This window comes from Ambystoma mexicanum, chromosome 4q, assembly GCF_040938575.1.
Source record: "Ambystoma mexicanum isolate Mex_15411 chromosome 4q, UKY_AmexF1_1, whole genome shotgun sequence".
In the NCBI taxonomy this organism is placed as follows: domain Eukaryota; kingdom Metazoa; phylum Chordata; class Amphibia; order Caudata; family Ambystomatidae; genus Ambystoma; species Ambystoma mexicanum.
Genome location: NC_090928.1, coordinates 815,545,619 through 815,570,720, shown reverse-complemented (window position 1 = coordinate 815,570,720; position 25,102 = coordinate 815,545,619).

Below are 25,102 nucleotides of genomic sequence, written 5' to 3'. Positions count from 1 at the left end.
TATCAATTTCAAGATTCATTAATAGTTCTTTCTTTTCTTTTAAGGTATCCATGATTGTATTTGTGGGTAAGTCTTGAGGTGGCTGTTTCCTGATCCTTCTGGATGCTTAAATCACTTCTTCATCTGTTTGAAAATATGTAAAATATGTTTAAACAACTGAGGATATAATAGACTTTTAAATACTTGTGTTGGTTGCACAAACATTCAAAAGTAGTAAGCTAAAGTATACCTATATGCCGAATAATATGTATTAGCTATATATAATATTCAATGAACAATCCTTGTTAAAGGGACATTATGGTTAAGTTGCACTTATAAAAATCTATGAAATTCGTTGAAAGAACTTTGTTAAAGGGACATTATGGTTAAGTTAAACCATATTTTATTTTCTACTGGCTGCTTCTCTTCAGCATCTTCCTTTAGTATTTCCTGATTATGTGATAATGTTCTTTTAGCCAGTCCTTGTAGTTGTCCATTCTAAACACTCCATTCAAACACTCACCTCAGTTGTTAGAACAAACAATGGAAGAAGATTACCTGAGAAGAGAAGGTGGAATTCCTTTTATTTAATTTCTGATTGGGTGTTTATAGTTTCTATGGCGGGCGGCAGTCAATAGGACATCAATTACCCCAGGTGCTCTTCAGCTATTCAACCTGTACGACAATGTACTTTTTGAGTGATGTTTATATATTACAATTAAACTGCAAATTATATTGCCTCATAATATTACCAGTTTTTCAATATAGTAAGTTGGTATTGCCTGGGAGGAAGGTGTGTTTTTAAGAGCTTGTGCAATTGAAGGGGCTATATATATATATTGGGCCTCATTACGATTTTGGCGGTAGCCATGCCGCTATTGGCGGCATGGCTGCCGCCAAAATCAGGTCCGGGTTCGCAGAATGGGGAATTACCGGGCCATTCCGAGTTTGGAGGGCCCGGTAATTCCTCCTTCCAGGAACCCGGGCCCAGACCTTCCCCATTCCCAATTCAGCCCCTATAAGGCTGAATGGGAATGGGGGAGGGAGCTTACAACGGGCCGATTACGACCGGCCCGTTGTTAGCTCCCTCTTCCCCTCACTGGACCCGCTCTGCAAGTCTGCTAAAACCAGACGTGCAGAGAGGGTCCCACGAGGGGACCTCGTAATGTGGCGGAATGGTGTTAACGGGTCTGCATACTTTTGCGGCACCCGTTAACCCATACCACCACTCTCGTAATGAGGCCCATTGTGTTGTTGGACATTTTAGCAATGGGGGCAATTTTAGAAGGAGAGGAATTTAATTGCCCAGAATATTGGGGGAATAGAGAATTTTGAAAATGGGACTAACAGTAATGTTGAGGACATATGTTATGTGTTTTCAAAGCATTGGCTTAGAACGTTTTACTGTTTCTATAATATTACTTTAGATGGAGTATTTGAAATGAGAGGTATATGTGCAATCTGTGGGAAAATATTTTTGACTGGGAGCACACAATATTTCCTTTTTGGGAAAAGAAAATTAGTCATCCAAGGAAAGAGCATAGAGACATTGTGCAAGATTTGGGGAATTGTAATGGAGGAGACAGGTATAGTCTGAATGAAAATATATGTTTGGGTTATATATTGGCACAAAAACACAAATGCTCTTAGCCAACCAGACAAGTTTTTAAGTATTATGGAAGAGGAAAATGTTTTTGATGCCTTTTTATGCATATACGCAGCTACAGAACAGCCAATGAAACGTCATGCCCTGTCAGAAGTTCTGTAGCCACAGATAGCAACAAGTGAAGGAGACATATTATGTTTGGGTGGGCTGGATAGCCGTTGTTATAACTGCCGCAAACACTGTGAGTATACTTATACACATTTCTGGCCAGTAATAATAATATTGAATGGATTTTACAGTACACAATTTTACATGTGTTTCTGATTGTATGCCCTCACTTGTACGCTAGTGTTACTTGGACTTTTAAACCTTGTTAATGTGTCTTTCAGAGTATGTAAAAAATGGTATGTATACCCGCAGCAACAAGCGGGCAGTTATACCCATGGCTAACGATACTCCAATTAGATGTTGTGCATTTTAGCGGGCTGCTGTAGCTGTGAGTATACATGCTGTCTTCTACCTGCGTCTGTAAGTGTACATATTTCTGTGCATTGATCATATTATTTTATGAATGTTAGACCACAGATGTTTACATGTCTTTCTTCTTAGATGTCCTCACCTCAAGACATGTGTGATTTTAGTTTGAAACCTTTGCAATATGTGCTTTTCAATGTATGTATGTACACCCATGGCTATAATGGATTTTCTTTATAGCCGGAGGTTGCATAGCCATGACTATGAAAAAAGATACAACTATCGCCAATCAGCCACACAGTTTTACAAGCAGTCATGGTATCTGTTCCTCTTCTCATTTTGTAGGAAAATGATCATTAGTTTGAATGTGCACTAATAGTAGGTGTGGGGCATGTATGATGCATGTGTTTTGGTATTTGGAACTGGTTAATGTTAATGTTGCACGTGACTACTTGGCTTAGCTTAGCTTAGCTGTTATTTGTTTGATTTCTACAGTCCTGTTTTTGTGCTATGGATTTCTAAAAAGTATGATAGCCACCAGTTTGAACACTGTTGGTATTCTTATTACAGAACCCACACTGTGCAGGTGTTGGCTATTTGGCAATTTATGAAGATCATTTCATTCTCTCGAGCAGCTGAAGGTGAGTGATTGTGTATTTTCATATATTTCAAGCATAATATGAATTGTTGTTTGTATAAGTTATATTAAGTACGTTTAGATTTTTGATTTAGTAAAGTTTATAAATATTATTTTGAAAGAAGCGTTTTTCATATTTTACTTCAGTATTGTTCTGGAGGGTGATGAAGCAGTAGTACATGTGATGTTATCGTGTGGTTGTGTGTGACCATTTATTTCTCGCAATTAAAGGTTCTTTCTCACTGTTTTGCTGAAGGATGTATTTGATAATTTGCTGATGATGTGGCTTCAGGAAATTCCTTTTTATCTTTCCATATTTGTTAAAAATAATGTGGTGTTGCTCCATATATAAAAAATGTGTGGTCACAATTCTTGGAAGTTGTTTATTAGGGAAGAACATGGATTTCAGTTTGAAGAAGCAGGTTGTATTTTCTGAGTTTGGTGAGAAACAGAGCAAGATTCTCTATAAATCATTTAATAAGGACATTGTGAGTTGCATTATTTTAAGTTTCATTAGTCTTACAACTAGACAAAGTATGTGTCACAGTAATGTAAGCTTTACATATGTAGAATAATGCTGCTCAGGTTTTCATATACAAAGTCATAAGAGGTTAAGTTGAGCTTCGTTACTAGTGTAGGTTACAATTGGTTTTTATTAGAGCAATGTTTACACAAATATATTGGGTACTGAATTGGCCTCACTACAGTAAGATTGTATAAATAGTGCTTAAGAACATGGGTAACAGAAATGAATGTTTAAATCACTAATATGTCATTATGGAGTTTAGTATTGTAAGGTGCCCTGTCGTAGAAGAAGTCACTGTTGCTGTTAGCATTAAAATATCAGAAAAGAGCCTTCTAGCCTAGATTGGTGTAATCTAACCATCCCTTTACTCAGTTTGTAGAAGCATTCTTCACTTAGAATGGTTACATTATGTACCTCAACCATGCACAGTGCCCTCACTAACAATGTATGCACTATTGAGCCTAGCAGTTAAATCTGTACACATAAACACCATTAGAATGCTCTCAGGAGTGAAATATCTGATTATATGAAAGAGTTACAGAATTGTTTGTCAGTGTCAATTGTCCCAAGAATAATAGGCACATTATGGGCATTGGCATTGGAATGTCTGCTCACCTTTAACAATTGCAGTGTGGGTTGATTTTGCCTGGTCATGTAAGATGCAACCTGTGCTTTAAGAAATTCACTGCAATTTAAAGGAGATTTGTGAGGTACAGTGGTGAAAGAAATCTTCTCATTATATAGACCCACATTTATTAGGTACAAAATTGGACTTAGTAGAGCAAGTTTGTATAACTAGTGCATGACAACATGGGTAGTAGAAATTAATATTTACATCACTAATATGACATTATGGAGAATAGTATTATAAGGTCCCCTCTCACTGCAGAAGTCAATGTTGCCCTCAATATTAAAATATTTTGTCAAGTGGAAAAGAGCCATGCAGCCTTTATTGGTGTCATGTAACTGTCTGTCTATTCAGTTTGTAGAAGCATGAAACACAGAAATTGAAGTGTTTATCAATTAGAATGGTTGCTGTATGCACCTTAGCCATGCATGCATCCCTCAAATATAATATGTGTAACAATGGGCCTAGCACTTATATATTTATACATAAACACTATTCGACAATCTCAGTAGTGAAATCCCTAATTATGAAAAAGAGTCACAGAATTATTTTTGGATCGGGCAATGCAATGTAGCCCACATTTAACAGTTGTACAATGGCTGATTTTGTTGGTCATGTTATGTAGAATAGGTACAGTGCTTTAAGAAATTCTCTAACATTGAATAGAGCTTTGTGAGGTAGAGTGGTGAAAGAAACCATCTCAAAATGTAGACTTAAAAAAGGATATTTTTCTTTAATGGTATATGTTACCATAGGCTTTATTAAAGCAACATTTACACACATATATTAGGTACTGAATTTCACTCAGTACAGCAAGTTTGTATGAATAGTGCTTAAGAACATGGATAGTAGAAATTAATATTGACATCACTAATATTACATAATGGAGTATAGTATTGTAAGGTCCCGTATCGTTAAAGAAGTCACTGTTTCCCTTAGTATTAAAACATTCTTTCAAGTGGAAAAGATCCTTGTAGGCTGTATTGCTGTAACATAACTGTCTGTCTATTCAGTTTGTATAAGCATGTGCCACAGAAGTGGAAGCATTCCTCATTTAGTATGGTTTCTGTATGCACCTCAGCCGTGCAAACTTGCCTCGCATATAATGTATGCAACATTAGGCCTAGCAGTTACATTTGCACACATAAACACTATTAGAAAGTGCTAAGTAGTGAAATCTCTAATGTTGTAAAAGAGTCACAGAATCATTTTTAGTGTGAAATTTTCCAAGAAAAAGAGGTACACTGTAGGCCTTTGCATTATAATGTGGCCCACATCTAACAGTTGCACTATAGGTTGTTTTTGTGTGGTTATCTTATGTAGAATAGGTACTGTGATTTAAGATATTACTTAGCATAGACAATAGGTTTGTGAGGTACAGTGGTGAAAGGAAACCTTTTATTGATAAAGTTTCTTTCAGTAAACGTTTTAGAAATCAAAGCATTTATCATATTGAATAGAGTGAATAATCAGTGAAAGCTTTTTTGATATTGAATAGTTGTAGTATGGCCGTAACCAATGTTAAAAGTGCCCTTCTGGTAAAATGTGAAGAATGAGTTACACATTTATTAAGTTGATATCTTCTGTGTTTAAGGGGTAGCAGAGCAAGATTCTTTATCATATAGTGAATAGGGAGATCGTAAATCAATTTTGATTATTTTTACAAGGAGAGAAACCGTGTACGACAGTAATATAAGGCTTGCATATGTACAACTATGCACTCTCTTTCCACTGTTGTTATCCTTAGCACACATCTATTTCTGTGCATCCATGCTATTTTTATTATTTGTATTGTTATGTATGTATTGTAAGTTAATCTTGGTTAAGTTTTTTTTTTATTTTAGAAGACTACGTATGTATCAAGTAATTATATTTGTTTCTTTACAGCATTGCTGATTTATGCCTATGGACTAACGTGAAGAAAGTACCAGAAGAAAGTATAGTTGGAAGGGAAGTAAAGTTTTACAATAAACAATTCTAAAAAGTGTTGTTTCAAATTTTGTACACAGTAATAATAATGATAATACATTTTTGCCTATTATTGATAATACTTTTGCAAATGTCCAATTTCAGATAGGAGAGGTGCCAAATGAACAAATTAATGCAACACAGTATATTTTAAGTGAAATTGATCAAATAAAAAATGGATCAATCCTGTTATTAGTTAGTAAAACAAGATATGTGTAGAAGAAAAGAAAGAAAATTCCCTACACATTTCAAACAGAGGACTAAAGATATATACAGAAACATGTTGCACTCTTGAGCCTTTACATGTCTTTGGAGAAGCGTTTTTGGGAAAAGAAAAAAGTAGAAGTAATAATTAAAAAATATTTTCATATGAAAATAAAATTGTACATTTTTGTATTGAAAATACGTACAAAGTTAATTAAGATGACCACACCATTTCACAGAAATATTCAAACAGTTCATGTACTTACATGTGACAACCTTTACGACATGTTTGGCAGAGAGTGGAAACACACTTCTTATCAAGATGCTGCAGAGAATAGATAACTGTGACTTTCATGAAAAACAGGACTCCTGGGTCACTCTCAAGCTTGTTTTGATCAAAGTAGATGTGAGAGACAGTTTCATCATGTAAGGATGCTGGCTGCACATTAGTCTAAAATAAGATACATTCTAGTTACATGATATCAGTGCCAAACAGCACATGTATGTCTCTTTCACTTTTAAATCAAACAGTTCTGGCTGGAACTGTAGAATGATTACTTTCTACACTTCAAATGATAAATACAACCTATTTAAAAGATTATGTGCACATGCACATGGATGAAACACATCCCGGGAGTGGAAATAATGATGCTATGCTTTCAAACAATCTTATTTTTCAACAGTATAACATAAGTATTGCAATGTTTCAGTGTTTTCTAATGAAATACCTGACATTGTTTTTCTGTCTTAGTTTAGTTTAATATTTATAATGCGCAAACCATGGACCCATGGGCATTATGGCATGGACAAAACATAAAAAAGGCAGATTAATACAGCATTAACTATCAAGTATAATCCAGGTACAAAATCAGACAAACATCAGGGTTTTCAACATTTTCTTGAAGGAGTCCAAGGAGCTCTGTCTGATATCCGGAGGTAGGTAAGTTGTTCCATGCCATAGGAGTCGTAATATAAAGGCACCTTTTTCCACCTTCACGGTCCTGCACGTAGGAAGCTTCAATAATTCTGCATTATTGGATCCAAGGGTTCTACTACAGACTTCATCAGTGATAATATTCTGAAGGTAGCTGGACATTATACCTTGTCTGCATTTGAAGGTGATGACTAATAATCGACATCAACGGGGAGCCAATGGAGCGCTCGACTTGAAGCTGAGACATGATCTCTTTGGGACAAACCCAAGACCGCTCTAGCTGCCTCATTTTGAATTACCTGCAGCCTGTTGCAGTTGATTTTACTGATCCCAACAAGGAGTCTGCAGCAGTAATCGTTTTTAGATCCAATGATTGCTCTAGTGATTCATTAGTCTGACTAATGAGTGGTCTAAAGTGTGCTAGGAGCTTAATGTATTATGCTGATGCAGACACAATAATTCCTACATGAGCTGTCAAAGTAAGCTGTTGATCAAAGATCACACCCAGAGTTTTCACCTTCTTTAATGGGGTAATCTTAATATTTCCTAACTGCAAGCTTGTGTAAGTTGGAACAAGCTTTGTTAGCATGGATTCAGTTCCAACAATCATCTGTTTTGTTTTTCCCCTGTTAAGTGCCAGATTGTTCTGCTCCGTCCATTCCTCGATGATTGCATATATCCTATTCAGGTTTGCTTCATCCAGTGCATGTATCCCCCTCAAGAGGGACAACACACTGTGTGTCGTTTGCATGATTTTTATACACAATCCCCTCCTGCTCTAAAAGAGCAAAGAAGGGAGCCGTGAATACATCATATAGACAAGGAGAGATGCAAGCACCCTGCGGCACACCATATTTAACTGTAATCAGTGTTGCAGCTACATCTCTACAGAATAATCTGCTTTCCCTGTTTAAAAAAAAAGAGGCTAACCATCAGGAGGCAGATGTAGAGACACAGTTTTTATAAGTCGCAAGTGCAACTAGTGTACATTGAGGAGAACATTAAACACAGCGTAGATGATGTTTGGGAACAACTTTACCTGTATTTGTTTGTAGAAGAAGGTTTAACACAAGTTAGGCACAATATGTTTGTAGGCACTGCGTCAGGTTTTAATGCAAAATTTACCATGTTTGAAGTGATTGCATTGCAATCCGTTCATCCTTTCCAAGTTATTGATACATTGCAAACACAGATGTCAAATCTGCCTAAAAAATCATCAGAGCTTGTTGTGAGAGGCAAAGTTGTGTATTTACCTCTCAATTTGCAAGAAATATGAACTCTCTATGAGTGTAACGTGTTATGCAGATTCTTTGTTTGTCTGAGTAAATAATAAGAACATTTGGCAACCGCTTATAGATATTGGAAAGTTGAAAAACGCATTTGCGTTTCTATTGGAGCGCAATGATTCATACAACGGCATTCCAGCTGTACCAGACATGTCTATGCTTGATGTTGAGTCAACAATAAAAAGCCGCGAAGGTCAGTTTCAACATCTATCTGTTGCAGAAGGGAAGAGTTTGTTTGAACATTGCACTATTCATCATCTACACTCACGTGAAGTCCTGGGTGACAGTTTAGAGATGTACCAAATGAAAGCAACAAAAATTGCACCAATCAGTGTGTGGGAAAAAATGTTAGAAGCTTGTTGTTTCCCTATGCTTTGTCCTATTCCAGAAGGAGGCAGATTGGATGTTCGGAAGGTTCCAATTTCTTCTTCAGAATACCGTTGTACACAAATTTATTATGAAGATTCCCAATGTTGAATATATTTTTCACTTATTGTATGAAAGTGAATTTCCAACATTATGTTAGGCTGTTGCTACAGTTCACACCACTAGATTTCAAAATCGTTCTAAATGTGAGATGCTGCTACAGGTAAAAGAAAAAAAATCTAATTTTAGAAGGAAAACCTACCATTATTCTTGACACAATGAGACAAACTAAGGAATATTGATATAGAAGGCAATCTGAGGTTAGATGCATGATATGAAACTTGGGCCCTCCAAACTTGGGCCCTCCAGCATGATTTGTGACTTTAAGTTTCACTGAGTAGGGTTGGAATGATCGCGCAGACTGGATTTGTGAAAGTAATCCACAGAAAGAAGACATAGAACACATGACACCAGGAGAGCTGTGTTCCATCGACCCTGTAAGTGTATTGCAATTCTTTCATCCATGATTTTTTGCCATGTTGCACTTTATATGTAATAAAGAAAATGGTCCACTAGGACTTTTCTTTCAGAGTAAAAAGTACCAGGCACGTGGGGCTCCACATACTCATATGATGTTGTGGATTAAAGATGTTCCTCAGTTTGGTAAAGAAAGTGATGGCTGTGTGATGGAGTGTATATAAAAATATGTTACTTGTTCCAGTCCTGCTCAGCATGTCAATGCTGATATATACGGAACAAGGTGGACAGAGGTCAAAGGCACTCATGCGGCAAGTAGATAGTAAATATAAAAATAAAGACAAGTACCACACTCAGAGAAGATTTGGCTTTCCACGGCCTGTGACACCAGTTGGCCAAGCAAATAGTTTGATTTCATCTGTTTGACACCATGTTACTGCTTAGTCACTGATGAAAACAGAACATTTAAAAAGAAATAAGGAATGCCAATTTATTAATGATTGCAATCTTGTCAATGCTCAAGTTTGAAATGCAAATACTGATGTAAAGTTCATTGCTGATGATACCACTGTTGCTCGTTATGATACAGGATACATGACAAAAGCTGAAAAGAGCAATGCAGCTGAAGGATGGGCAGACTTATCAGCAAATAAAAGTCTTAGTGAAAAACTTCTAAGCAATGGTCTGAAGATGCTCTCACATAGAGAGTTTGGAGGCTGCAAAGCTGCAGATTGGCTAACTAGTTTGCCCCTGTATGGACGTAACATTAATGTATGTTGGTTAAGCCTTGGCCCAGCTGCTACTAGAAATCAGGCACTGAAGCCTTTGAGTGAAATTCAGCTGTTAGCTGAAAGAGTATATGAGTTGATTTACATAATCCGCTGACTTTTTGCACTTGGTTTCGGCATCTAAAAAGCAAAGGATAAATAATTTGTTGTACACATTAAATTACTGTGTTTTTCATCAAATCAATGTCTAAGATGTTGTTTTCATCTTCAATTGTTATTGAAAAGTACTATTTTATTACATACATTTGGTGAACCGTTTTATGACGGATTAGTAACAATGTGCAGGACACGGGAGGGTTCCACATTTTTGGATCCTCTTTTTTTCCTTACGTAGACCAGTGCCAGGCCTACTTTTTCTCCCCCGCACCTTGAACCTTTTAAGAATTATATGAGGTTTAATATGAATCCTTGTTTGTTAAAGAACCTGTGGAGTGCATCTACAAATCACTTTTCACAGCTGAAAGAGTACTCAACAGTACAGAGATTCTAAAAAACAACTTCATTGATAACTATTATAGAAATTGGTCTGTACAGTTGGAGGATTGTTGTTTATATGAAGGAGATGAAAGCTATTCATATTCAAAATATTGATGCAAACAATAACAGAGGACAGTTTAAGGTAAATGTATCTACTGGTTGTCTAGTGAAACATGGCAAGCCAAGTCTTATCAACCACATGAAACTCTTTTGCCAAACTGCAGAGAAAAAATAATGATTTAATTTTTGCCTTTGCAGTTGTTCTTCCCATCATGTGCATAGAGTGATTTTAATGGAAGTTTTGAAACTTTTGAACAGTCATTTTTTGCTAAAGAAAACCTTAATTAGATATCCAAAATGTGAGTGGCACTTAGAGTTACTGGAAAAAGGACTACGTCAAGAAGAACTTTTGGCAGCTGAATTGGCAAAGGAGACTCATGATGGCAGCCAAGATTATGCACCAGGAAGTCAACATGTGCTGGATCAGCCAATTATTCAAACTGATGTTGGGATCCCCATGGAAGAAGTAGAACTTGCAATGGAGCAAACAGATGAAAACTTTGAAATATTAGTAAGCACACTGTACAGCAGAAGGTAGTTATTTTGCTAAATCAAAGATAGGCTCTTACAGGGTTTACAACATGACAAGCATGAATGTTTAGGTGTCCAATACAAACCTCTATTGAAGTATGTTTGTGGACAAGTAGAAACACAGAAATCTTTTGTAATTCATGCATCATGAACTATGACACAAATTGTAACTGATTTCTCACTTATATGTATTGTAAGTGCTCCAACAGGTTTAGCAGCATTCAATGTAGGAGGTGTTACTTTACATCGTTTGTTGATGATACCAGTGCAGCATGACAATAAACTAGAGTATCAAAAACCTGTATCAAGTGCAGCGCAAGAAGTAGGAAAAGTTCTAAGAAAATGAAATACCTTGATTGTAGATGAAGTTTGCATGGTGTCTAACTTGATGCTAGCTTTCATTCACTTGCCAATGCAAGAGGTTTCAAAGACTGACTATAACATTTTGTTTGGGGGAAAACATGTACTTGTTTTTGGAGACTTGTTACAATTAACTCCTGTAAAAGGTCAAACTGTTTTCAAGATGCTGCAATCCAAGGTTAGTCAAAAAACTATAGAGAATATTGGTCATTTTAACCTTTGGAATTGTTTTGAATTCCAGGAATGTACCATTAATATGAGGCAATATGCAGACTTGGAGCATGCAGACATGCTTAATAATATTTGCATAGGTATTCTTGAGGAGAATGTGAAAGAAGTCTTCAACGAAAGACTGATTTCTAACATGCTTCATGCAGATTGCACTGCATCTGATATTATGTTGACTCTTCAAGAAAATAGCATTTCCTGTGTTGCTTTGTTGTGTACACCTCGAGAGTGTAATAAGTTCAACTCTATAATGCTGCTCTCTGAGAAGCTAAATATTGTGGAGGTAAAATCGTGTGAGGTTTTAGATGTCAATTTTTTGCCATTAGTGTTAGATAAAAGAGCGAAAGTTCCATTAATTCAATTAAATCATTCAATTTCTAAAAGAGAAGGTCTAGAATCAGTTTTAAAACTGTGCATCAATGCATAAGTAATGTTAAAGAGTTTTGTGAAGCAATGCAGCGCTTTACAATTATAGGAGGAAGAACAAGGTTAGGGAGCAGAGAAACAAGGCAGTGGGTATCTAACAGGGGAGGAAGAGCAATTGTCAGCAATTGGGTCTGGAGAAACAGTGAGGGTTAGATCATCCAATCTTAGATATGCTGTAGCGTGTTTGGTCATAGGTTTTATGGAGGAGCCAATCCTTGAAGAGGAGGGTCTTGAGCTACTTCCTGAACTATTTAAGAGATAAAATTAAAGAATAATTCCAATGGGGGTAATTTTTGGCAAGTACACATATATCTGAACTCAAACAGATATATTTGTAATTAGGAACAATAACAGATGCATTTTAACATTAGTTTCAGTTCACCTGATGAATACAATTAGGACTTCTTACATTGATCAGTTGTACAACTCAATGGGAACATGTCAAGGGACAGCTTGGGGCAATCTTTCAAATAGTGCATGAGGGGCACCATCAGAGACAGAGCAGGGCAAATGTACTTGCATGTGGCTCCCTTAATAGTCTCCAAGCAACGTTTTGGAAGCTAGTGTCAAATTAGTAGCCAATGGTGCAATAAACATCACATTGGACCACTGACACTGGGCTAAAACATGCTAATGTAAACTCAAAATGTAAATTGTATTGCTATCAGCCAGAATGTCAATGCTATGGTGTTGATGTGGTGTGGGCTAGGCTTTTTCAATTGCTAGTTAATGGTGCATGTCCAGCTCCATTGCACCATAGTCCTAATTGAGCGAGTGACATTATGGTTAGAGTGTCTGAGGTGTTAGGCAGAATCATATGTAGTACCCTTTGGGAACACTACACACAATTAAGACAATAAGTGTAAGTACAATTTCACCTTTCGTACAAGCCTGTACTACACAGTAAAGTGGCAGCGATGGCTGAGCAGCCAGACTTATCTCAAGAGTAAAGTGAGCATTACAAGAGTTTACACAAAGGACAGCAATTACTATGATTCAAGCAAACACTGATTCAAGGTTTCTGAGTAAAAGAATATACATTTATTTACACCATCAGTTATAAAACAGTTCACTATCATAAAGCAGCGGAAAATCAAAGTCTTAATATACTACAACAACACCCAATCAATTCTGGACAAGTTAAGCTCAAAATGAAGTATGAGCAAAATGACACTCCAGCAATTTAAAAGGGAGTAAAGACAAGGTTATTCATAATCAATAGCACAAACAGGTTATTGGCAGGGCAATCTAAAAAAGGCTACTACAACTAGGATGCAAGTCAATAGGTCTGGGCCAATGTTAATGGTTCAGAGTCTTTGCAGAGGATCAAACAGTTCAAAGTAGTTTGCAGTTAATTCTTTGCCAAGAGCTCAAATCGAAGTTGGTTGAGGGAAAAGTTATTCAAAGGAGAAGAGGACAAGCCTTCAGAGAGGCAAAAGATTTCCCACACTTTCACTGTGGTCAGACGAAATGGACGACTGAATTTGCACAGTACCTTTAAAGAAGAGAATGCTGTAGCTGAGGCTTTTGTTTCTGGCAGTTCCTGCAGGCTCACGGTTCCGGAAGCTTAAGTGTTGGTGACAAGAAGGAGGACAGCTGGATGTCCTGCACTGCCCAGGGATGAAGCCAGCAGCGGAGCAAAACGACAAATAAAAGGTGCGCTCCTTAAAACCCAAACGGGTTCTCTTCCCACTGGCTATCCGATCTACTGCAGCGATGCACAGTAAATTCGACCAGGATGAGGACAGGTGTCTGGTGTTTGGCGAGTTGGTTGTTCCCACCAAGCTCAAGGGAAGAATATTCCTTGCAGATCTCCTCTGTCGTCGAAGTTTCAGGCAATTCGGACCTGAAGCAGGGCTTCACCGGGTGTCCAGTAGTTGCAGCAGTCGTCTTCCTTCAGCTTCTCATTGATTCTCTCGTTCCAGTGGCGACTCTGCCTTCCAGTCCCATAGACTGGCTTTTTATGCACCAAATCCCCCATTCACATGGCCTGGCTGTCAATCACACAGCAGGGTGGCTGTCCTGGCAGGGCAGCTACACAGCCAATCAAACAAGAGAGCAACCTGGGTCTCCAAGAAGACCCTGTGCAGGGGGCCTCCAACCCCTCCCTCACATCCTGTCCACCCAGACACACAGGCGCCTAAGGAGGGCTTCTGTGCAGAAGCCCACCAAAGGATGGCGAACAAAGGAACCAAACCTGCTTTGGCATGCAGAGTAAAACACTAGAAAGACCTTTACAAAAATATATGGCAAAAGAACTCGACCGGAACAAAGTAAAATTAAAAAGTGGATTACCGGGTTTGAGTTTGAGTTTGAGGCTACCACCATAGCCTCTAATGGTTCCAAAGGCTATTTTCATAGTCTGCGGTAGAATAAAAATGGTAGATACCACTGCCACCAGCCAAATCTTAGAGAAAGGGGAACATACTAATGTTACATGGAATCAGACAAAAGGGGATAATTATTAACCCCTCCTGTACTCTAGTAAAGTCAATGGTAAATTTACATGCTCTGGGAGACAGTAGTCAGTCCCAGAAAATGTAGTTTAAAGTTGGAAGTCAGAAAAGACAACCCTGTGTCACTGCACTGAAGGTGCTGGGTGACACACAGTAGAAAGATGATGCTTGTGGGGTGGGTGAGACTCCGTAGTCCATGAGCATACAAATATACAACACACTGAAAATGAAAAGTTCAAAGCCCAAAAATATAGCAAAAGAGTTGGAGGGCTCTAAGGTAGAGGGGATTTAGCACTTGTGTGAGAAATCTCCCTAACACTAGTGAACAATCAGAAGAAAGGTTCCTGGATATTTAACTTCAAATTTTGTGCCTGTGTTTGTGCCTTTTCATAGCCTAGACTGACATAGCATAATTTAGTCTAACATCACTTAGTATAGCATAACATGATTTAAATAAAGGTTTTAAATAAAGGAGCACAATTCAGTGAGCATCCTATGCATTTCAGAGAGAGAGCCCAACCGCCTTTTACCTCTCTTCTATACTGTAAATAGCTATTAATAGGTGAAGCAGAACCTTCCTTGGCTCTGGGAGAACCATGTGGGGAACAGCTCACACATTTATTGTGAATATGCTAATCCCTGAGAACCATTCCCTACCATCGAAAGGGAAATCCTTCAGTACGGAAAACTCTCTGAAACTCTTAGCTAGAAAGGGAGCAGAGAGACTGCAAACTTCTGATTCCAGTCCATCATATCTCCCAGCCCCAAAACCACTGTCTGCCAATGCCAATGCCAACACACTGCTCTTCACCTTCCTGCACCTTGCCATCTTCTTTTTTAGGGTAAGATGCTACACATATTTGAGGAATTCACACTTCACCCTCCATCTTTTCTGCTCTGCGTTTCATCGTGAAGCATCCCCTGCAGGGTTGCAGCGTTTCTCTGATACCGATGGACTCTTATCACCACAAAAACTGCTGAGTTGTGTCTGTTGATGACAGTGGAGGGGGGATTTCATTTTGAACTGTGAGAGGAGTTTGAGGCTTGAGGGAGACTGTAGTGCAGACATCAGGGAGTGTAATGAGCAGGGATTCTGGCCTGTGCCCCGACCAATGCCTAATGAATGCCTGATGAATGCCTGACAAATGCCTTCTTGCCCTGACCAAGACAGGACTTGACCTGATGGGCAGAATTAACAGCAGACCACTGATCACAGCACTTGAGCATGCTGAGCATACTGCCAAAAAGCATGCTCAGCAAGGCAAAATGGGTGACTTTGGTCACAAATTTCAAGAGGCTCTGTCTCTGAACCAAAGGTTCTTGTCTCCCATAACCATCTCATCTGTCCACTCACAGATGCTTGCTAAGTAGTACATGTGATACAATGTATTGATGTGCGAGCTGCAAAAAGAAAGAGAGAGGGAGAGGGAGATAGAAAGGTAGAGAGAGAGAGAGAGAGAGAGAGAGGGAGGAAGACAGAGTGCAAGAGTGAAAGAGAGAGCTAGTGAAATGTGAACTGCATGCAAGAAACCAGTTATTAGAATGCAGGGTTGCAGGTTCTTGCCATGACTAAGCTCCCCTCCTAAGTCATGTCACCCTCTACCACATCAGCAGCGAACCAGACCAAAATCACTGCAGTCTATAAGATCTTGGTATCTTCCTTATGGATAACATGCTACAAAACTTCTCCGCCAAACCTATAGAGAGCAGAATGGTACTTCCAGCCTGCACTCATCAATAACATATGTTTGCATCGCCTTTCCCACTATCACACTAATGACCTACACTCACCTTCTTTCTTACATAGCCAAGCACAGTGAGCAGTATACACGACCACTTACATGACAGTAAATATAACAAGGTTCCCAAAATGTTTTTGCTATGAGCTAGATTACCACATAAATCCTGCATGAATGATGGACATTTAAAAAAAATATATATATTAATATGTTGTTTTCAGATAATAAATAATCAGTTCTAAAAAGGATTGTGTTCAGTTTTTAGCAGTGTTGCAAAGTTGACTAAATGTTGCCATTATTGGTTAAATGAACGTCATCACGTCTATAATGTTTAGACAGTTGACTTTTGATGTTATTGTTCGAAAGCCATACATATTTGTGGTCAGTTACAAAACTACATTATTAACATAGCTCTGTGATTTCAAAGTTTTAGAATTCAAATTGGTGGTGCACTTTCCTCTGTGTTATTTTGGAAAAAATACAATTACTGTGAGGGAAAAGTTCCATCAATTTTGCTAAATCTTGCTTCGTAATCATAGACAGAGAAATACATTGGACATTCCCCAAAGCATTACCTCTGCAATGAACAAATATGATATCAGAATACACTCAGTTTACCATAGAAAACTTATTTCGGATTTCGGTAACACCTGGTTCCATTTCATTATTCTTCTGCCAAACCACAACATTTTAACATTTGGGAAATATAGATCAATGTCCAAACCGAATGCAACCATCAGAAGTACATTGTCAACCAAAATATCCATTAGTCCCCCACCCTTACACAATTTACCGTGCAACATCATGTTTTCACTATATCACAGATATGAGGTAATTGGATGATATTTTCTAGCGTTCTGTTTGTGTTCCCATGTGAATAGAAATTATCTGACTGTGGTCCTGTTCATCATTGGCCGGTCTGTGTGTGTTCACTGTGTTCTGATATTAATTTCACCAATTAAGTGCTGCTTTCCACTTGCTTTTTCTGAAACACCCTTGATCCAGCAGAAAGCTTTGCTGTGTATCCTTCTGCCATTTTAATTTAGGAAAGTTTTTTTAAAGATACATTTCAAATTATTTGGATAGCCCTTTTTCTATGTACCTCAGAGCCCAGTTTTCCTCCTGGGTGCATGTTCCCCCCAGATGGTGCCTTGATGTTTGGACTGGCGAGGCCTTTCTATCATGGCTACCCCAAGAAGTCCTGAACAACATCTGATCTTGTAAGCCTTCCTAACACCCGCCTTCTGCCCTCATTGGCTGGGGATCCTCTTATTCACCTAGAGTGGTGCTGGTGCCAGCAGGCGATCTCCGGCCCTCAACAGGCCTCAATCAAAGGGCCAAGCCTATCCCTGTCTGGCCCTGTCTGGGCCTGGGAGGCCTGTTGGCCATGTTTCCATTTCCGGCCTCCATCCGTGTCTCCATTGCACTCCTTAGTGTGTTACCACCTCTTCAAGTACTGCCTATGGTAAGAGCACTGTGTGTGGGTTTCGTCCAGGCTGCTGCCTGGTTACCCTGTTCCTTACTGCTCTGGTGGTCAATCTCACAATCCTTGGTCCTCTGTATCATTGTGATCTCCTATCATGGTGCTTTACATCTCTGCACCATCCATCTGTAGCTCACATGTGGGCTCTGTGACCACCCCTACCTTCTTGCGACATCACACCATGCGGCGGCTGAAACACCCCGCTCTCAAAAGAACTTGGCCCATGGCTCCTTTCACCCGATGGACATGTGAGTGATGGCTGAACTTGTCCTACTGCCTCCTCCGGTAAAACCTGGACCTTGCGTTGCACTGTGCTCTGTTTAAAATCGAATCTAGGTGGTTGTGCATTTTCATCACTGCATCCAGTTTGCATTGCATTGTTTACATTCAAATCTAGGTGGTTGTGCCTTTTCATCACTGCATCCAGTTAACATTGCAATGTTTAAATTCAAATCTAGGTGGTTGTGCCTTTTCATCACTGCATCCAGTTAACATTGCAATGTTTAAATTCAAATCTAGGTGGTTGTGCCTTTTCATCACTGCATCCAGTTAACATTGCAATGTTTAAATTCAAATCTAGGTGGTTGTGCCTTTTACATCTTGCACCCTTTAATGCACTGCACTCTATGTGATCCTTTGCGCATTCTTTCATGGCACTCCCACCTTTGCTCGGCAGTTGTGCCCTCCTTATCTAGTAGGCCCCCTTGAAACTTTGCCAAGGCTGTCAAGTGCAACACATCCCTTCTACGTCCTATCTTCATCTGCATCCTCCTCCATTCCTGTTCCTAGTGTTCCTCTCCCTTCCTCCCCCCCTCCTCACCTACTACATGTCTCATGTACTCATCTTCATCTAATAAACAGACAGGCTCATTGATGGACTCATTGCCTTGTTCATCCTCCCATATCCTCCCTCTCCCCCTCTCTCCTTTTTTATGTATAGCGCTTGCATTATTGTAACACCTGTCAGGCACATACAATAATTATGTTATACGCTGTAACCAGTTTGTATTATTTTCCTCCTGTGTTCTATGTTCTACCTCCAAATGTATAGCACTTGCCCATTCTGAATGTTCCAATGCCTATTAAGAATGTCAACTCTGTTTGCCTATTTACTCCCCCTCCCTGCATTGGAGCACATTTAAATGCTTGTTAAATGTATAGGCACTATATAAATTACCAATAAATAAATAAATAAATAATGACTCTGGAAGTGTTAAATTGATATTACAAATATATGGGAAAGGTTTCTATAGGTCAACAGAGCCAATGTTACTCTTTAAATGGCCCTAATACATTGACAAATTGAACACAATGTATGTGTTCTTTGTTGAGAGATATTTTTGTTACTGTTGTTATGTGCCATATTTTCACACATTTTGAATTTCTGTAAGATGATGATTTGTTATTTATATAGCACTTACACCTAAGTGCTGTACATAGAACATATTTACATACATTAACAGTGCCAAACACAGTTGGTACTCATTAATCGACCTTGGAAGGATGAAAGGCTGATTTGGCCTTGCCGGGATTTGAACCTGTGACCTACAGATCACACACAGATTGGAGCAGTGAGTGCCCTAACCGCTGAGCTATCATACAGGCTTAATGATGTGCAATTGTTAAATATTTTCAATCATGGTATACATGTTATACATGTACACATGTTAAATATATATGGTGTCATAGATGAATATAGTTCTATGCATAATGTATAATGTATGCACTGTATTGGGCAGGGGGGATAGCTCAGGGGCAACACACTCTCTTTGGAAACAAGATGAAGCCATGCAACATAGGTTCGATCCTCGTGTCACACTTAGAAACCTCTGGGTATTAAGCACATTATAAATAACCAATTGTGATTGCTATGATATAAGAACAATTATATGTTATGGGGGTTTTGAAATGGATGTGTGGATTTAAAAGGGTACAGATGGATGTTTGTTTTGTAATAGCTCACAGTGTCATACTCTGTAAAGGTGTGTTTTGGCCATGTGCATTTTATAAGCATGCACATGGGTGGTAGAATGTCTTTGTCTCTCTCTCTCTCTCTCTATCTCTCTCTTACTCTCTCTCTCTCTCTATCTCTCGCTCCCTCTCTCTCTATCTCTCTCTCTGTCTCTCTAACTCTCTCTCTCTCTCTCTCTGTTTCTCTCTCTCTACCATATTTATTAGACATGTTTGACTTTCTTTTTTACTCTGAAAGACCCTGTCATGTACATAGTGTTTGATCAATGTGCTTTCTACTGCAGTAGTTACTTTATGCCATAGTGCTTTCTTTATAAGTAACCATTCTCACAATGTGTTGTGCGCCCAGTGCTAAGTATCTGGGCCATTGGTCTCTCTTTCTTGCAAATCAGTCCTTCCGTGGACCACTGATTTTTTTCCTATGACAGATAACTGGTGGACCCATATGCAGGCAAAAATATACATTTGTTATCTTGAGTGTCTGTGAATGGTTTACTGCCACCCTGCCCAAGTATTAGGCCACACATTTGTTTGGTGTTGGCAATAAAAGTCAGTGGGATTTTATTGTACAGATATGATCATACACAAGCATAGTAATAATCACATACCATAGTATAGTACTTTTGGGCACCGGGTCCTGAGGTTACCCCCTCTGGCCCATGCCGCCACACCTGGGCTGGTTGCCGGCTGACCAGGTTCCCCCAAAAGTTAGTGGCAGCCTCTCTTAGCTAGTCAATCGGTTATTTGTCTGTGGAAGTGTTCCATCCCTACACCTGATAGGTAGGTCCGTCCTTGTGAAAAGGGTTGGGTTTGCCCAGGGTTATGGCCGTGTGCTTTATGAACCCTAGGCCCCTGGATATACAGAATTTTTCAATCCCCCTGTTCAGCTTTCTTCTGGTTGTGTCCACGGATTTGTAACAAATGGCCTCCAGCCATGTTTTCCTGGGCAACATGGTGGAGTAGTAGATGTCCGTGTCCCTCCAATTGTGGGAGATGCAGGCCAGGGAGGTGCATATCTCCTCATACAGCATTTTCCTCCCCATGTTTACCAGATCATTTCCTCCTAAATGAATGATCAGAAATTCTGGCGGTTTCCTATAGGCGACCAGGTCGGCTAGTTTCTCGTGAATATCAAGCCAGCGGAGGCCTCTATACCCCCACCATGATGAAATTGTGTTCCTAAATGTGGGCCTGTCTTTCGCCCGATCCTGAATACGAAAAAGTGCCTGACTATCCAGGCTGATATTAGCGGTGTGTCCTGATCTGTTTTTCAGAGGAGGAGGGGGAAGGAAAAATATATCAGTTTGGGCCTGATATATTTTTTTAAATAGTCTAATTTCCAGCCTCCTATGTTCTTTACCTGTTGAGCGCCCATGCCACCCTGCCATGCAGTGTTTGCTGCCGCAATTCGGAAAGAGTGGATGTCGAAATCTTTGGGGTCCCATCCCGCCTTACGAATAGTTTTCATCAAGACCCCTTTAAAGTGGTGGTGGCTTAGGGCCGAGGTGTCTCTGTGTATTAGAAATCTTGCCCCTACTTTGGGTCATGGCATGCAGTAGAGATTGGTTATGCATACTGGGCAGTTGGGTGCATTGTCAATGCAACAAATATTTATTACTCTTTTTGCCCCTGTTTTCGATCGTTGGACATCGATGGTAACGCTGTCTACTCTTACCCTGGTTTGCATCATGCCTAGCCCATTGCTGGCCTTGGTGCTTGATGCTATGAGCTCTCCTACACGGAAAGCCCCAAAGTATGCAAGGGAGAACGCCATTCTGAACAATAGTGCTTCGTAAGAGTGTGTGCATATGCTGTCTAATAAACTTGTTATTTTTACCAATTTCTCAAAATCTAGCGTGTGTCGCGTATCTATCTGCGGCGCCTCTACCTTGAAATATGATACTGCCACAAGGTGTCTTTTTGCCCAATATCTTTTAAAACCTTGGTTGTGTGCCCACCTTAAAAAGCATTTATGTCTTTTATCGTTATTAACTCAACATGGTTCTGCCCTGTGACTTTAAATACTGTTTGAAAGCACTTACTGTATTGGGCTGTAGTGTTCCCCGCCAAGGCTTTCTGTGCAATCTCTACCAGGAACCCTGTGTCAGGGTTTATTTCTGTAGGCAGAACACTGCGAGCACCTGTGTTTGAGGTGCCTGTATGAAGTTTTGCATCCCGGCCCACGCCGTCCGGCGTTGATGTTGATGCAACTTTTTCTAATCCTCTAGTATCTCCCAGCAGTCTTCTGGGATTTATGTCATCTCTTTCTGGGCATGCGGTGGTAGCTCCTGAAATGTTCTCCACTTAAAGAGAGATAAAGCATCCACAATGTTATTATCTGCTCCTGTGATGTGTTTTGCTCTGATAAACATGTTTTCGTAAAATGTCACTTTCGTGATGGCTCTTAGGACTTTGAGGACCAAGTGTCATTGGTTGTTCTCTTGTTGATAATTCCTACTACCACCATGTTGTCAGACCAAGCAGTGAGTTCAGTGTTTGCTAGGCACCTGCCCCATATGCGTAGCGATAACTAGATGGGTAGAATTTCTAAAAGGGTGATATTTTTGGTCCACCCTGCTGCATGTCATGCATCGGGCCATTGTCTTGCAACCCATTCTGTGTCCAACAAGGCTCCAAAGCCCTTGCTTCCTGCTGCATCCATAAAGAGGACCCTTTTGGCCCCTAAGTTCAATGGTGTGCACCAAAATGCGGCTCCTTTGAAATCTGTGAGGAAGTTCTCTTAGATTTTTAAATCATTTTTCAAATATTCCCCCCATCTGATGTGCAACTGAGGTTTTTCGGATGCTCTTCTTTTAAACTCCAGACTCCTAGAGAATACCCTCCCTTGTGGTACAATCATGGCTGCAAAGTTTAAACTGCCCGCCAGTGATTGTAATTCCCTGATTGTGCCTTTGTCTTTTTTGGTTAGGTTTTGAATGTTTCTAATCATTCCTCAACTTTGTTTTTTGGTATTCTTCATAACCCAGCATTGGCGTCTATTTCTACCCTCAAGAAATTGATATTTGTTGAGGGGTTGGTCGGTTTTTCAGCTGCCAAGGAAATGCCCCATTGTGCAGCCATTTTTTTAAGTTCTGCTAGAGACCTCCTGCAGTCTTCTGTGCCGGCTGGGCCTATGACCATAAAGTTGTCCAGGTAGTTTACTACTCTGGCCCCTGTTACTTGCTTCTGAATTTCCCATTGGAAAAAGGAACTAAATTATTCAAACAGCGTGCAAGATACTGCGCAACCCATGGGGAGGCATCTGTCCACATAGAATTTTTGATGAAACGTGAAACCCAGCCATTGTTGTGAGTTTTGGTGGACTGGTAGTAACCTAAAATCGGACTCTATGTCTAGTTTAGCCATCAGGGTGTCTCTGCCACAGTCCTGTATTATTCATAGCGCCTCCTGGAAGTGAGTGTAGTTTACTGCTGATTCAGTTTGAGGGATGCCATCATTAAGTGACTGTCCTTTGGGGTATGATATGTTGATGTATTAACCTCCTCTTTCCGGCTTCTTTTTTTGGTACTAGCCCAAGTGGTGACACTATAAAATTCTGAAATGGCATTATTTCCCATGGGCCCCAAATTCTGCCCAGTTTTAACTCTTTTGCAATTTTTTCTCTCATTATCTCTGGTTTGACTCTTGCAGAGACCAAGTTTTTTAGGGATTTTTTGTGAACCTTCCCCTTTGAAAGGAATGATGAAACCCTCTATGAAACCCAATTCAATTGCTGTGCTGACTTCTTAGTCAGGATAAGTCATAAGTGCTTCCTTGAAGCCTTCGAGGATGATGGGGGTTCTGCCTGGTTCCATCTGTACTAATTTTACTGTCTTATTGCTCCTCTTTTTTTGCATTTTTGGCTGGTATGTGGTGCAGCTGTTGATGGGGTGATCCCTGGTGCTGTTGGAGCAGTTGTGCTTGTACTAGCATTCTTTTCCCCATGCGCACTGATTTTTCCCATAATTTCTGCATGTGGTTGTACATTTTGTGGAGTTGTGTGACTTATTCTGACTGCGGGTGTTTGACCTAGCCGCCCATGGCTGATTCTTACGAAAAGGCTGCTCTCCCTTTTTGTCTTTCTCGTCTTCTGAACTTTTATTTCCTCCTTGTGTGGTTTTACTTGTTTCATTGGTTGCTTGCGATAACTCTTCCTCTGATGGAGGCTTGCCGTTCATTAAATATAGGTCATTTGGAACTTTGTCCTATTCAATGGGTGTCCTTTCAGACATATTCCTTCTGAAACTTATGTCGTATGCTAACCAGCCATTCTCACCATAGGCAGTTTTTACTTCTCTGATCTTTATCTCATCTCTCAGGAATTTTTCAAAACAATTGTGGCTAAAATGGCAAATGATTTTAGCCGGTTGTCCCAGGTCCACTCAACGTGAGCGTGTCTGGCTATGGCTTTGTCCTCTATTTTCTTAGGGTCCCTGAAAGCATCCCTCCCTTTACGTTGCGCCTCAATGAATGAGAACATTTCTATGAATTCTTTAACCCATATGACCTCTTTTATTGTTATATCAGTGTTCCATGCTAGAGATTTCTTATACCTATTAAGTATTTCTGTTTCTAGAGCCTTTAATTTTACGTCTAGTTGCACACTGGTGATCATCATCATTTCAGGTGCTGGATTGGTAGGTATGTCCATTGAAATTGCGCTGTTTGTGTTGGGGGCAGCCCATGCTTTCAATGGCGCTGCTGCTTCCGTTCCTGTTGCTGCTGGTACAGGTGGCCCTGGCTCTGTTGTTGCTCTGGTGTCTAAAATCACTATGGGTTCCAACAGTATATTACTCCCCAAAACCCCTGGTCGGTCTTTGGGTGCCTGGTGCTTGTCTCTGATCTCTAAAATAATTTGTTGCATTTTTTCCATGTTATCACAGAGTAATGACAATTGCTTATTCTTCTTACCTTTTAAAATGCTGTCCCCTGGTCTCTTGTGCTTCTTTGGTGGGGGTGGGCTGTCCTCTCCGTCTGTTAGATCTGCCTCTTCAGTTCTTGATACTTCAGCTCTTGGCAGTCCGTATAGGTTTTCCCTGACCCATTCCCAGCCGAAGTGCTTTGCTGCCTCTTCTGCAGTCCGAAGAAGTTGGGATTTTGTTTTCTGGGTCTTGGTTTTTGGCTCCTGAGGGTTCCTTTTGGGTGCCATGACTCCCCTAAAATGGACCAAATAAATGTAAATATGTTGTCCCCCGTGTTCAGGGTACTGCTATGCTGTGCCTCGTAATTGGGGTACTGTTAAAACTTGTAACGTTGTATTGTGCTAGATTTCCTTGCATTTTAACTGCTGTACAGCTTCAGATTCAAGTTTTAGTAAAAATGTACGTCGCAGGCACTGTAGGGTTAATGTTCCCTAAAAACGTGCTCCGATGTTGTGCTGCAGTGCAACATAAAAACGTTCATGGCCGTGTTTGTAAATTGGTTATGTGCTTTGTTGCGTTAATGTTTCATAAATGCTTTAAATGGACCCAAACAGTTAAATATGTCTTTTAACAACA